Source organism: Procambarus clarkii, chromosome 58, assembly GCF_040958095.1.
Source record: "Procambarus clarkii isolate CNS0578487 chromosome 58, FALCON_Pclarkii_2.0, whole genome shotgun sequence".
Lineage (NCBI taxonomy): Eukaryota > Metazoa > Arthropoda > Malacostraca > Decapoda > Cambaridae > Procambarus > Procambarus clarkii.
The window spans coordinates 14,281,768-14,296,571 of record NC_091207.1 but is presented as its reverse complement, the minus strand read 5'-3'; the positions used below and the strand labels follow the sequence as shown (position 1 = coordinate 14,296,571).

Genomic DNA, 14,804 nt, shown 5'->3' with positions numbered 1-14,804 from the left:
GCCCTCCCAGTCGCAGCTCGTTTCAGCAGACGATGTTACATCGTCTGCTGAAACGATGTTGAAACCCTTCATCAGATGTTGATGCTCCAGCTGTCGATGTCCAGCTGCAGGTGCCCAGCTGCGATGCTCTAGCCGCTGATGGCAGGATTTTGCAGTTCAACATTCGGCAACGGTCGTTAAGTTAATCCATTTTGACTATTGGTGTTTGTGTTATACACGCTACGCTAATGAGGGTTTAAGGTCCAGGTACTACCTACGCTGCTTGATTCTTTAACTTATAAAACCCGTGCTTATTGTATTTGAGTGATTAACTAAGCCAGCTAGGTTGTGCTAGTGGCCGTGTCACTACTTGTGTAAAGGAAATGTAGGCCTCATGCCTCTTGCTTCAGCTTCCCTGGCTTCGCATTTACCACAAGCCTACTCACTATATTTCCGCTCTGGATGCTTTGTCTTGTTGCATGTTTGTTTACTTTTGCTGTGTTTACAGTATGTTTGTTTAACCTTTGCTTTGCCTTAAGTTATTAGGTACAGTCAGTTAGGATGTGCTAGTCGCAGTGTTACGGGCCCTTGTCTCCTGCTTTAAGTTTCTGGCCCTCCATTTATGTTTAAGTTTCCTCTGTAAATTATTACTGTATATTACGTGTAGCCCTTGTGACATAATTATGTTGTTTCTCCTGGTTACGTTATGTGGTTTATCATTTACAGCCTAAATGTTTACATTTAGCCTATCACAATTTAATTCTTCAATTGATGCCCTCCCAACGCCAGCTGCAGGTTTTACTTCCCTGGTGGAAATTTATGCTTGTTCCCTCGACTTTGTTTAAGTTATTAAGTAAGGCCAGCTAGGCCTTAAATCTAACTTAAGCTTTGACGCCCTGTCAGTTATCTCTAACTTAAGCTTTGACGCCCTGTTGTTGTGCGGTCCGCCGTTATGGTGATCTATAATTTATATTATTGGTGACCATTTATAAAATATAGATAATAAATGTAGAATGTAGATGTTTATCTCTCAGAATGTTTGGTAATATGTTCATTGTTTGTGATATGTGTATATGTATGTATTAACACGATGTACTGAATGGGGTGAGAATAGCTTGAGCTACCTCATCCCTTTGTGTGTATTTTACATCAATAAACTTATTTCAATTTCAATTTATAAAATATAATTTATGATTGATAGACTTTCAGTTATGAGTTGTATTACTATTCTGCAATTTATAGCATTGCTTACGTCTCATGCCTATAAATTTTATTATTGGACTTGCAATTATGATTCGTATTTAACACGGCAATTTTTTCCAGCAATTTACGCTTTGCTTAAGCTTCACGTTTAATTTGTTATATTATGGGTCTTTCAATTAGGATTTGTATTAAACTATTGCTTATTGCCTTTGCGCCATTAAGTTAATTTTAGCTAGGGTGCGCTAGTTGCAGTGCATTCGGGTTGGGTCCACCCCCCCCCCCATTTTTTTTTTCCTCTGGTTATTTTGTCCTATTACTCTCGTATTTCCCTCATTATATATTCTAAATATTGTGCATTATTTTGACCACCCATTCTTCACTCGTTTCGGCAGTACATAAGATAAATTTGGAATGCTACAGAGAAGTTTAGCATGGCCTCGCGCATGTTGTCATGCAAACTCTTGAAGCGTTCCACCTTTCATCCCAGCCTAAGCTTTGTGCTGTATTAATTTTGCAAATTCGCAGTTTGGCTTTTCCAGGTGTATGTCTTAACTTCGGCTATTCTTAATAGTCAGCTTATTCCAGTCTTATTTTGAGCAAATTTGCCTGCAGTCGGACATACTACTTCTGCCGTGGATCTTCCTGTGCGCCGTTGGTTATTTACTGTACTATATTTATATTAATTCTAACTCTTATTTACAGCTCAGAGCAGTGTTACTTCTTTGTGCTTGCTACACCCGTTTCGGCAGTAGCCTGCCCGGCATGCAGTTATTTCAGCCAGCTCGTTACAATCTTTATGGTGGCGAGTGTACGCTGACTGGCTTATGCTTGCCATACGGCAAGCATAAGCCAGTCAGTCAGCATGATGTTGGCCATCACGTGGTTGGTCAGTAGTCAGTCAGCCAGCATGATGTTGGCCATACGGTCGCTAACGTTCTTTGGCCATTCGGCCTTCTGGGCTAATTTACTCTTCTTGTTCCTTCGCCATTGTTGTTTCTTACTACGTAATAGTATTCTATTTAATTTAACCTCATCTATCATTAGGTTTGGGGCCCTTACCTCCAACTGCTATTCCTTCCCCTAGGCTCTGCCCTGCTTGGCGCACATCGTCGGCTTCTTACGTTCCCTTTTTCACAGCCACGACAAGCCGTATACATGTACACTTGCCCCCACGAAGGATGTAACCTTCAATGTAAGTACATAGGTATGACGTCGACCAAGCTGACGAGGCGTTTGACATGCCATCTTCAATCTGGTGCCCCTAGGAATCACATGAGACAAGCCCATGACATTACTCTAACAAGGGAAATGTTGAACAAGAATACTTGCATAATAGACAAAACCCAAGATTCAAGAAGATTACAAATTCTTGAGGCAATTCACATAAGAATAGAGCGACCTACCATGAACACCCAAATCACGGAACTATTTACTCTACCCACCATGAGAGTAAGGACAAGACAAGAACATATCGATGCCAACACAGAAGACAATGTCCAACATAACAGGCCAATTACACTGGATTAATCTTTGTGTTTAGATAGGAGATGCCTCGTATGGGCCAATAAGCCTTCTGCAGCCCCTATGTTTATCCCTTATGTATCCCCCCATGTTTTCACCTTCATTGTATTATCACCTGACCTAATGCGGGTATAAAATCAACTAGTATTGTAAGATCTGTTCACTTGAGAATGAACCATGGAGGTTCGAAACGTCGTGCAAATTATACAAATAAGTGTAATATACTCTATAGTAAATCACTTCTTTTCTTCACCTTAAAAGTACGAAAATGAGTTTTGGAGAACTCCTATTTCAATTAAGCCCTGATGCTAAGAAAATAGTTAGAGGGATAGAAGCCCTAAACCAGAAAATAATAAATACAGAATATGCGGTCATATTCAATGAAACATGTTTGAAAGAAAACTTGCTGCCAGTATACACCAATATATATATATATATATATATATATATATATATATATATATATATATATATATATATATATATATATATATATATATATATATATATATATATATACATATATATATATATATATATATATATATATATATATATATATATATATATACATATATATATATATGTCGTACCTAATAGCCAGAACGCACTTCTCAGCCTACTATTCAAGGCCCGATTTGCCTAATAAGCCAAGTTTTCATGAATTAATGTTTTTTCGTCTACCTAACCTACCTAACCTAACCTAACCTAGCTTTCTTTGGCTACCTAACCTAACCTTACCTATAAATATAGGTTAGGTTAGGTTAGGTAGGGTTGGTTAGGTTCGGTCATATATCTACGTTAATTTTAACTCCAATAAAAAAAAAATGACCTCATACATAGAGAAAAGGGTAGCTTTATCATTTCATAAGAAAAAAATTATAGTAAATATATTAAATCAGGAAAACTTGGCTTATTAGGCAAATCGGGCCTTGAATAGTAGGCTGAGAAGTGAGTTCTGGCTACTAGGTACGACATATATATATATATATATATACATATATATATATATATATATATATATATATATATATATATATATATATATATATATATATGCGAACAAGCCTGAATGGTCCCCAGGACAATATGCAACTGAAAACTCACACCCCAGAAGTGACTCGAACCCATACTCCCAGGAGCAACGCAACTGGTATGTACAAGACGCCTTAATCCACTTGACCATCACGACCGGACAAAATGAGGTGATAGCCGAGGCTATTTGAACCACCCCACCGCCGGCACTTGGATAGTAATCTTGGGCATAGCATTTTACCAAATCACCTCATTCTTTGGGGCACACATGAGGAACACAAATGCGAACAAGCCTGAATGGTCCCCAGGACAATATGCAACTGAAAACTCACACCCCAGAAGTGACTCGAACCCATACTCCCAGGAGCAACGCAACTGGTATGTACAAGACGCCTTAATCCACTTGACCATCACGACCGGACAAAATGAGGTGATAGCCGAGGCTATTTGAACCACCCCACCGCCGGCACTCGGATAGTAATCTTGGGCATAGCATTTTACCAAATCACCTCATTCTTTGGGGCACACGTGAGGAACACAAATGCGAACAAGCCTGAATGGTCCCCAGGACAATATGCAACTGAAAACTCACCCCAGAAGTGACTCGAACCCATACTCCCAGGAGCAACGCAACTGGTATGTACAAGACGCCTTAATCCACTTGACCATCACGACCGGACAAAATGAGGTGATAGCCGAGGCTATTTGAACCACCCCACCGCCGGCACTCGGATAGTAATCTTGGGCATAGCATTTTACCAAATCACCTCATTCTTTGGGGCACACGTGAGGAACACAAATGCGAACAAGCCTGAATGGTCCCCAGGACAATATGCAACAGAAAAGTCACACCCCAGAAGTGACTCGAACCCATACTCCCAGGAGCAACGCAACTGGTATGTACAAGACGCCTTAATCCACTTGACCATCACGACCGGACAAAATGAGGTGATAGCCGAGGCTATTTGAACCACCCCACCGCCGGCACTCGGATGGTAATCTTGGGCATAGCATTTTACCAAATCACCTCATTCTTTGGGGCACACGTGAGGAACACAAATGCGAACAAGCCTGAATGGTCCCCAGGACAATATGCAACAGAAAAGTCACACCCCAGAAGTGACTCGAACCCATACTCCCAGGAGCAACGCAACAGGTATGTACAAGACGCCTTAATCTACTTGACCATCACGACCGGACAAAATGAGGTGATAGCCGAGGCTATTTGAACCACCCCACCGCCAGCACTCGGGTAGTAATCTTGGGCATAGCATTTTACCAAATCACCTCATTCTTTGGGGCACACGTGAGGAACACAAATGCGAACAAGCCTGAATGGTCCCCAGGACAATATGCAACTGAAAACTCACACCCCAGAAGTGACTCAAACCCATACTCCCAGGAGCAACGCAACTGGTATGTACAAGACGCCTTAATCCACTTGACCATCACGACCGGACAAAATGAGGTGATAGCCGAGGCTATTTGAACCACCCCACCGCCGGCACTCGGATAGTAATCTTGGGCATAGCATTTTACCAAATCACCTCATTCTTTGGGGCACACGTGAGGAACACAAATGCGAACAAGCCTGAATGGTCCCCAGGACAATATGCAACTGAAAACTCACACCCCAGAAGTGACTCGAACCCATACTCCCAGGAGCAACGCAACTGGTATGTACAAGACGCCTTAATCCACTTGACCATCACGACCGGACAAAATGAGGTGATAGCCGAGGCTATTTGAACCACCCCATCGCCGGCACTCGGATAGTAATCTTGGGCATAGCATTTTACCAAATCACCTCATTCTTTGGGGCACACGTGAGGAACACAAATGCGAACAAGCCTGAATGGTCCCCAGGATAATATGCAACTGAAAACTCACACCCCAGAAGTGACTCGAACCCATACTCCCAGGAGCAACGCAACTGGTATGTACAAGACGCCTTAATCCACTTGACCATCACGACCGGACAAAATGAGGTGATAGCCGAGGCTATTTGAACCACCCCACCGCCGGCACTCGGATAGTAATCTTGGGCATAGCATTTTACCAAATCACCTCATTCTTTGGGGCACACGTGAGGAACACAAATGCGAACAAGCCTGAATGGTCCCCAGGACAATATGCAACTGAAAACTCACACCCCAGAAGTGACTCGAACCCATACTCCCAGGAGCAATGCAACTGGTATGTACAAGACGCCTTAATCCACTTGACCATCACGACCGGACAAAATGAGGTGATAGCCGAGGCTATTTGAACCACCCCACCGCCGGCACTCGGATGGTAATCTTGGGCATAGCATTTTACCAAATCACCTCATTCTTTGGGGCACACGTGAGGAACACAAATGCGAACAAGCCTGAATGGTCCCCAGGACAATATGCAACAGAAAAGTCACACCCCAGAAGTGACTCGAACCCATACTCCCAGGAGCAACGCAACAGGTATGTACAAGACGCCTTAATCTACTTGACCATCACGACCGGACAAAATGAGGTGATAGCCGAGGCTATTTGAACCACCCCACCGCCAGCACTCGGGTAGTAATCTTGGGCATAGCATTTTACCAAATCACCTCATTCTTTGGGGCACACGTGAGGAACACAAATGCGAACAAGCCTGAATGGTCCCCAGGACAATATGCAACTGAAAACTCACACCCCAGAAGTGACTCAAACCCATACTCCCAGGAGCAACGCAACTGGTATGTACAAGACGCCTTAATCCACTTGACCATCACGACCGGACAAAACGAGGTGATAGCCGAGGCTATTTGAACCACCCCACCGCCGGCACTCGGATAGTAATCTTGGGCATAGCATTTTACCAAATCACCTCATTCTTTGGGGCACACGTGAGGAACACAAATGCGAACAAGCCTGAATGGTCCCCAGGACAATATGCAACTGAAAACTCACACCCCAGAAGTGACTCGAACCCATACTCCCAGGAGCAACGCAACTGGTATGTACAAGACGCCTTAATCCACTTGACCATCACGACCGGACAAAATGAGGTGATAGCCGAGGCTATTTGAACCACCCCATCGCCGGCACTCGGATAGTAATCTTGGGCATAGCATTTTACCAAATCACCTCATTCTTTGGGGCACACGTGAGGAACACAAATGCGAACAAGCCTGAATGGTCCCCAGGATAATATGCAACTGAAAACTCACACCCCAGAAGTGACTCGAACCCATACTCCCAGGAGCAACGCAACTGGTATGTACAAGACGCCTTAATCCACTTGACCATCACGACCGGACAAAATGAGGTGATAGCCGAGGCTATTTGAACCACCCCACCGCCGGCACTCGGATAGTAATCTTGGGCATAGCATTTTACCAAATCACCTCATTCTTTGGGGCACACGTGAGGAACACAAATGCGAACAAGCCTGAATGGTCCCCAGGACAATATGCAACTGAAAACTCACACCCCAGAAGTGACTCGAACCCATACTCCCAGGAGCAATGCAACTGGTATGTACAAGACGCCTTAATCCACTTGACCATCACGACCGGACAAAATGAGGTGATAGCCGAGGCTATTTGAACCACCCCACCGCCGGCACTCGGATAGTAATCTTGGGCATAGCATTTTACCAAATCACCTCATTCTTTGGGGCACACGTGAGGAACACAAATGCCAACAAGCCTGAATGGTCCCCAGGACAATATGCAACTGAAAACTCACACCCCAGAAGTGACTCGAACCCATACTCCCAGGAGCAACGCAACTGGTATGTACAAGACGCCTTATTCCACTTGACCATCACGACCGGACAAAATGAGGTGATAGCCGAGGCTATTTGAACCACCCCACCGCCGGCACTCGGATAGTAATCTTGGGCATAGCATTTTACCAAATCACCTCATTCTTTGGGGCACACGTGAGGAACACAAATGCGAACAAGCCTGAATGGTCCCCAGGACAATATGCAACTGAAAACTCACACCCCAGAAGTGACTCGAACCCATACTCCCAGGAGCAACGCAACTGGTATGTACAAGACGCCTTAATCCACTTGACCATCACGACCGGACAAAATGAGGTGATAGCTGAGGCTATTTGAACCACCCCACCGCCGGCACTCGGATAGTAATCTTGGGCATAGCATTTTACCAAATCACCTCATTCTTTGGGGCACACGGGAGGAACACAAATGCCAACAAGCCTGAATGGTCCCCAGGACAATATGCAACTGAAAACTCACACCCCAGAAGTGACTCGAACCCATACTCCCAGGAGCAACGCAACTGGTATGTACAAGACGCCTTAATCCACTTGACCATCACGACCGGACAAAATGAAGTGATAGCCGAGGCTATTTGAACCACCCCACCGCCGGCACATGCTAGAATAAAAAGATAACAAATTTGTTAAACATGAACGGCCATTTATAAAACCATGTTGCGACTCAATTATTAATTTATGTTTTTCAAGATGAAGACGAATTTTGTTTGCTATTATAGATTCGAGTAACTTTCCCACAATAGACGTTAGGCTAATTGGTCGATAGTTAGACGCAAGTGATCTATCTCCTTTCTTAAAAACTAGTATCACGTTAGCAACTTTCAAAAACTCTGGCACTCTGCCTGACTCTATTGATTTATTAAATATGGTTGACAGTGGGTCACAAAGCTCCTCTTTGCATTCTTTAAGCACCACGGCAAACACTTCATCCGGCCCTGGGGATTTGTTTTGTTTGAGTTTTACTATTTGTTTAAGAACATCCTCCCTAGTAACTGTTAAACTCGTCAACCTGTCCTCGTCCCCACCCACATAGACTTGTTCGGCTGAAGGCATATTGTTAAGTTCCTCTTTAGTAAATACAGATACAAAATATTTATTAAAAATACTACTCATCTCTTCATCACTATCTGTTATTTGACCTGTCTCAGTTTTTAATGGACCTATCCTTTTCCTAGTCTTAGTACGATATAACTGAAAAAAACCTTTAGGATTTGTCTTTGCTTGCCCTGCTATGCGAACTTCATAGTTTCTTTTTGCTTTCCTTATCTCTTTTTTAACATTTCTAACCAGTTGTACGAATTCCTGTTCTAAAGTGACCTCCCCATTTTTAATCCTTTTGTACCAAGCTCTCTTTTTACCTATAAGGTTCTTCAAATTCTTTGTTATCCACTTTGGGTCATTAGTATTCGATCTATTCAATTTGTATGGTATACTACGTTCCTGTGCTTTGTTTAGAATATTCTTAAATAAGTTATATATTGAATTCACATCGAAATCCCCATTTACGTCACCTGTCGCTGGGTTCATGTCTCGCTCTAAAACCGGCCCACACCCCATACCCAAGACTTTCCAATCTATTTGACCCAAAAAATTTCTTAGGCTATTAAAATCAGCTTTTCGAAAATCTGGCACTTTAACAGAATTTTCTCCTACAGGTCTATTCCATTCTATGCTAAATCTGATTACTTTGTGGTCACTGTTCCCTAGCTCACTCTCTATTTCGATGTCATTAATTTGTGTTTCCCTGTTAGTTAACACTAAATCTAAAATATTATTTTCCCGCGTTGGTTCCTTAATGTGTTGCGTAAGAAAGCAATCGTCAATTAATTCTAGAAAATCTTCTGCTTCACTATTCCCTGTTTTGTTCACCCAGTTTATTCCACTAAAATTAAAGTCACCCTTGACATAAATACTGCTAGATCTAGATGCTTTAGATATTTCATCCCATAGATGCTTTGCTTCCATTCTGTCTAAATTTGGTGACCTATATATAACTCCTATTATAATATTATTTGCTTTTTCGTTTAATTCTATCCAAATAGTTTCTGTGTGTGGCTCAGTTTTGATTCCCTCTTTGAGCTACATTTCAAATTTCCCTAACATGTATGGCTACTCCCCCTCCTCGTCTAGTATATCTATCTGTGTGAAATAGTTTAAATCCATTTATCTGATATTTAGCTAATTGTTCTCTATTTTCTACATTCATCCACGTTTCGGTAAGTGCAATAATATCTATTTTTTCTGTGCAGACAAGAGCATTTAATTCATTAATTTTATTTCTTAGACTTCTACTGTTAGTGTAATATATCATAAGTGAATTGTTATTTTGAGGCCCTTTTCTTTCCCTGATCATTTTGCCAATTCTTTTCTCCCACGAACACATACTTTTATTACCTCCTTCCTCCAAATCAATTCCCATGCCACTATCTACTAACAGTTTAAACCCAAACAAACACCTCTAACCACTGGTTCCAACGAGTTCGCAACAGCAACAACCCCAGCCCTCGATAGATGCACCCCATCACGAGCATACATTTCATTTCTTCCATAGAAGCGTTCCCAGTTGTCTATGAAAGATATTGCATTTGATTTGCAATATCTTTCCAGCCGGCAATTGACACCAAGTGCCCTCGACATCCATTCATTTCCCACTCCCTTTCTTGGAAGAATGCCACATATGATCGGGATTCCTCCCTTGCTCCTAACTAATTCAATGGCTGTCCTAAATCTCTGTATTAGTTCCTCACTCCTAGCTCGCCCAACATCATTACCCCCTGCACTAATACAAATAATGGGTTTGTTCCCATTTCTCGTCATAATATCATTCATGTTTTCAACAATATCACCAATTCCAGCTCCCGGATAGCAAACCCTTTATCTGTTCCCCCTATCACTGGCACAAAAGGTTCTGTCTAAATACCTCACCTGGGAATCTCCCACAACCAAAATTCGCTTCGATACCGCCTTAACTTTCTGAGCAGCCGGAGGGGCCTGCGCTCCGCCGTTCCTCGCTGATTTCCTCGCTGCAGGCGCACTACAGCACTCGTTCTCCAAGTCATGGGTGACTTTAATTTTAGTGGAATAAACTGGTTGAACAAAACAGGATTGGCGACCAAAACTGAACTGCATAATCTAAATGGGGCCTAACTAGTGCAAGATATAGCTTGAGAACCACACCAGGTGTCTTGTTACTAACGCTGCGATTAATAAATCCAAGTGTCCGATTTGCCTTATTATGAACATTTATGCATTGATCCTTTTGTTTTAAATTCTTACTAATCATAACTCTCAGATCTTTTTCGCAATCCGACTTCGCAATCTCAACACCATCTAGCTCGTATCTTCTAACTCTATCATTACCTAACCTCAGAACTTTACATTTATCAGCATTAAACTGCATCTGCCAATCCTTTGACCATTTCAAAACCCTATCTAGATCAACTTGAGGTGATAGTGAGTCCTCCTCCGAATTAATTTCCCTACCGCAATTAATTTCCGATAGGTCCATTAAAAACTGAGACAGGTCAAATAACAGATAGTGATGAAGAGTTGAGTAGTATTTTTAATAAATATTTTGCATCTGTATTTACTAAAGAGAAACTTAACAATATGCCTTCAGGCGAACAAGTCTATGTGGGTGGGGACGAGGACAGGTTGACGAGTTTAGCAGTTACCAGGGAGGATGTTCTTAAACAAATAGTAAAACTTACACCAAACAAATCCCCAGGGCCGGATGAAGTGTTTGCCAGGGTGCTTGAAGAATGTAAAGAGGAGCTTTGTGACCCACTGTCAACCATATTTAATAAATCAATAGAGTCAGGCAGAGCGCCAGTGTTTTGGAAAGTTGCTAATGTGATTCCAGTTTTTAAGAAAAGAGATTGATCACTTGCGTCTAACTATTGACCAATTAGCCTAACGTCTATTGTGGGAAAGTTACTCGAATCTATAATAGCAAATAAAATACGTCTTCATCTTGAAAAACATAAATTAATAATTGAGTCGCAAAATGGTTTTATAAATGGCCGTTCATGTTTAACAAATTTGTTATCTTTTTATTCTAGCGTAGTTGAGGCAGTAGATAGTGGTAAGGATTGTGATGTTGTGTACCTTGACTTTAGCAAAGCTTTTGATACAGTGCCACATGAAAGACTGATTAAAAAGATAGAGGCTCATGGTATTCGGGGTGCTATATTAAGCTGGATTAGGGCATGGCTAAACCAAAGGAAACAGAGTTAGTATAAATGGAGTCAAGTCAGAGTGGGAAAATGTTGTAAGTGGAGTGCCTCATGGCTCTGTCCTGGGACCTCTGTTGTTTATAGTATATATAAATGATTTAGATTCAGGTTTGAGTAGCAACATTTGCAAATTAGCCAATGATACGAAAATCGGTAGGGAAATTAATTCGGAGGAGGACTCACTATCACTTCAAGTTGATCTAGATAGGGTTTTGAAATGGTCAAAGAATTGGCAGATGCAGTTAAATGCTGATAAATGTAAAGTTCTGAGGCTAGGTAATGATGATAGAGTTACAAGATACGAGCTAGATGGTGTTGAGATTGCGAAGTCGGATTGCGAAAGGGATCTGGGAGTTATGATTAGTAAGAATTTAAAACAAATGGATCAATGCATGAATGTTCGTAATAAGGCAAATCGGACACTCGGATTTATTAATCGCAGCGTTAGTAACAAGACACCTGGTATGGATTTTAAGCTATATCTTGCTCTGATTAGGCCCCATTTAGATTATGCAGTTCAGTTTTGGTCGCCATATTATAGAATGGATATAAATTCACTTGAACGTGTCCAGCGTAGGATGACTAAGTTAATTCCCCAAATTAGAAATCTATCATATGAAGAAAGATTAACAAAGCTTAAGTTGCATTCACTGGAAAGGCGAAGAGTTAGGGGTGACATGATAGAGGTTTACAAGTGGATGAATGGACATAACAAAGGGGATATTAATAGGGTATTAAAAGTATCAACACAAGACAGAACACGAAACAATGGGGATAAATTGGATAAGTTTAGATTTAGGAAAGACTTGGGTAAATACTGGTTCAGTAACAAGGTTGTTGATTTGTGGAACCAATTGCCGCGTAACATTGTGGAGGTGGGGTCCCTCGATTGTTTCAAGCATGGGTTGGACATGTATATGAGTGGGATTGGGTGGTTATAAATAGGAGCTGCCTCGTATGGGCCAATATGCCTTCTTCAGTCGCCTTTGTTCTTATGTTCTTATGTATTTACTAAACAGGAACTTAACAATATGCCTTCAGCCGAACAAGTCTATGTGGGTGGGGACAAGGACAGGTTAGCAGTTACCAGGGAGGATGTTCTTAAACAAATAGTAAAACTCAAACCATACAAATCCCCAGGGTGCTTAAAGAACGCAAAGAGGAGCTTTGCGACCCACTGTATACCATATTTAATAAATTAATAGAGTCAGGCAGAGTGCCAGAGGTATGGAAAGTTGCTAATGTGATACCAGTTTTTAAGAAAGGAGATAGATCACTTGCGTCAAACTATCGACCAATTAGCCTAACGTCTATTGAGGGAAAGTTACTCGAATCTATAATTGCAAATAAAATTCGTCATCATCTTGAAAAACATAAATTAATAATTGAGTTGCAACATGGTTTTATAAATGACCGTTCATGTTTAACAAATTTGTTATCTTTTTATTCTAGCATAGTTGAGGCAGTTGATAGTGGAAATATTGTGATGTTGTGTACCTTGACTTTAGCAAAGCTTTTGATACAGTGCCACATGAAAGACTGATTAAAAAGATAGATGCTTATTTTATTGGAGGTGCTATATTAAACTTTATCGATTAATAAATCCCAGTGTCCTATTTGCCTTATTACGAACATTCATGCATTGATCTTTTCGTTTTAAATTCTTACTAATCATAACTCCTAGATCCCTTTCGCAATCCGACTTCGCAAGCTCAACACCATCTAGCTCGTATCATATAACTCTATCATCATTACCTAGCCTCAGAACTTTACATTTATCAGCATTAACCTGCATCTGCCAATCTTTTGACCATTTCTAAACCCTATTTAGATCAACTTGAAGTGATAGTGAGTCTTCTTCCGTGTTAATTTCTCTACCGATTTTTGTATCATCTGCAAATTTGCAGATGTTGCTACTCAAACCTGAATCTAAATCATTTATATATATAATAAACAACAGAAGTCCCAGGACAGGGCCTTGAGGCACTCCACTAACAACATTATCCTACTCTGACTTAACCCCATTTATACTAATTCTCTGTTTCCTATGGAATAGCAATGCCCTAATCCAACTTAATATAGCACCCCTAATACCATGAGCCTCTATTTTTTTAATCAGTCTTTCATGTGGCACTGTATCAAAAGATTTGCTAAAGTCAAGGTACTCAACATCACAATCCTTACCACTATCAACCGACTTAACTATGCTGGAATAAAAAGATAGCAAATTTGTTAAGCATGAACGGCCATTTGTAAAACCATGTTGCGACTCATTTATTAATGTATGTTTTTCAAGATGAAGACGAATTGTATTTGCAATTATCGATTCAAGTTAGATTCTGGTTAGACTATCTTGCTCTGGTTAGGCCCCATTTATATTATGCAGTTCAGTTTTGGTCGCCGTATTATATAATGGATATAAATTCACTTGAACGTGTCCAATGTAGGATGACTAAGTTAATTCCCCAAACTAGAAATCTTTCATACAAAGAAAGATTAACAAAGCTTAAGTTGCATTCACTGGAAAAGGCGAAGAGTTAGGGGTGACATGATAGAGGTTTACAAGTGGATGAATGGACATAACAGGGGGGAGATATTAATAGGGTATTAAAAATATCAACACAAGACAGAACACGAAACAATGGGTATAAATTGGATAAGTTTAGATTTAGGAAAGACTTGGGTAAATACTGGTTCAGTAACAGGGTTGTTGATTTGTGGAACCAATTGCCGCGTAACGTTGTGGAGGTGGGGTCCTTCGATTGTTTCAAGCGCGGGTTGGACATGTATATGAGTGGGATTGGGTGGTTATAGATAGGGGCTGCCTCGTATGGGCCAATAGGCCTTCTGCAGTTACCTTTGTTCTTATGTTCTTAAGTAATTTTCCCACAATAGACGTTAGGTTAATTGGCCGATAGTTTGGCGCAAGTGATCTATCTCCTTTCTTAAAAATTGGTACCACATTAGCTATTTTCCATGACTCTGGCACTCTACCTAACTCTATTGATTTATTAAATATGGTAGACAGTGGCTCGGAAAGCTCCTGTTTGCATTCTTTAAA

The 14,804-nt window shown here is 41.1% G+C and overlaps 1 non-coding gene across 1 annotated transcript; it reads left to right on the top strand.

Moving 5' to 3' along the window:
• The first annotated feature begins 1,558 nt into the window (after positions 1-1,558).
• LOC123748692 (U6 spliceosomal RNA) lies at positions 1,559-1,663 on the top strand. The gene has a single exon (XR_006771798.1). It is a non-coding gene; the product is annotated as a U6 spliceosomal RNA (small nuclear RNA).
• The last annotated feature ends 13,141 nt before the right edge of the window (positions 1,664-14,804 follow it).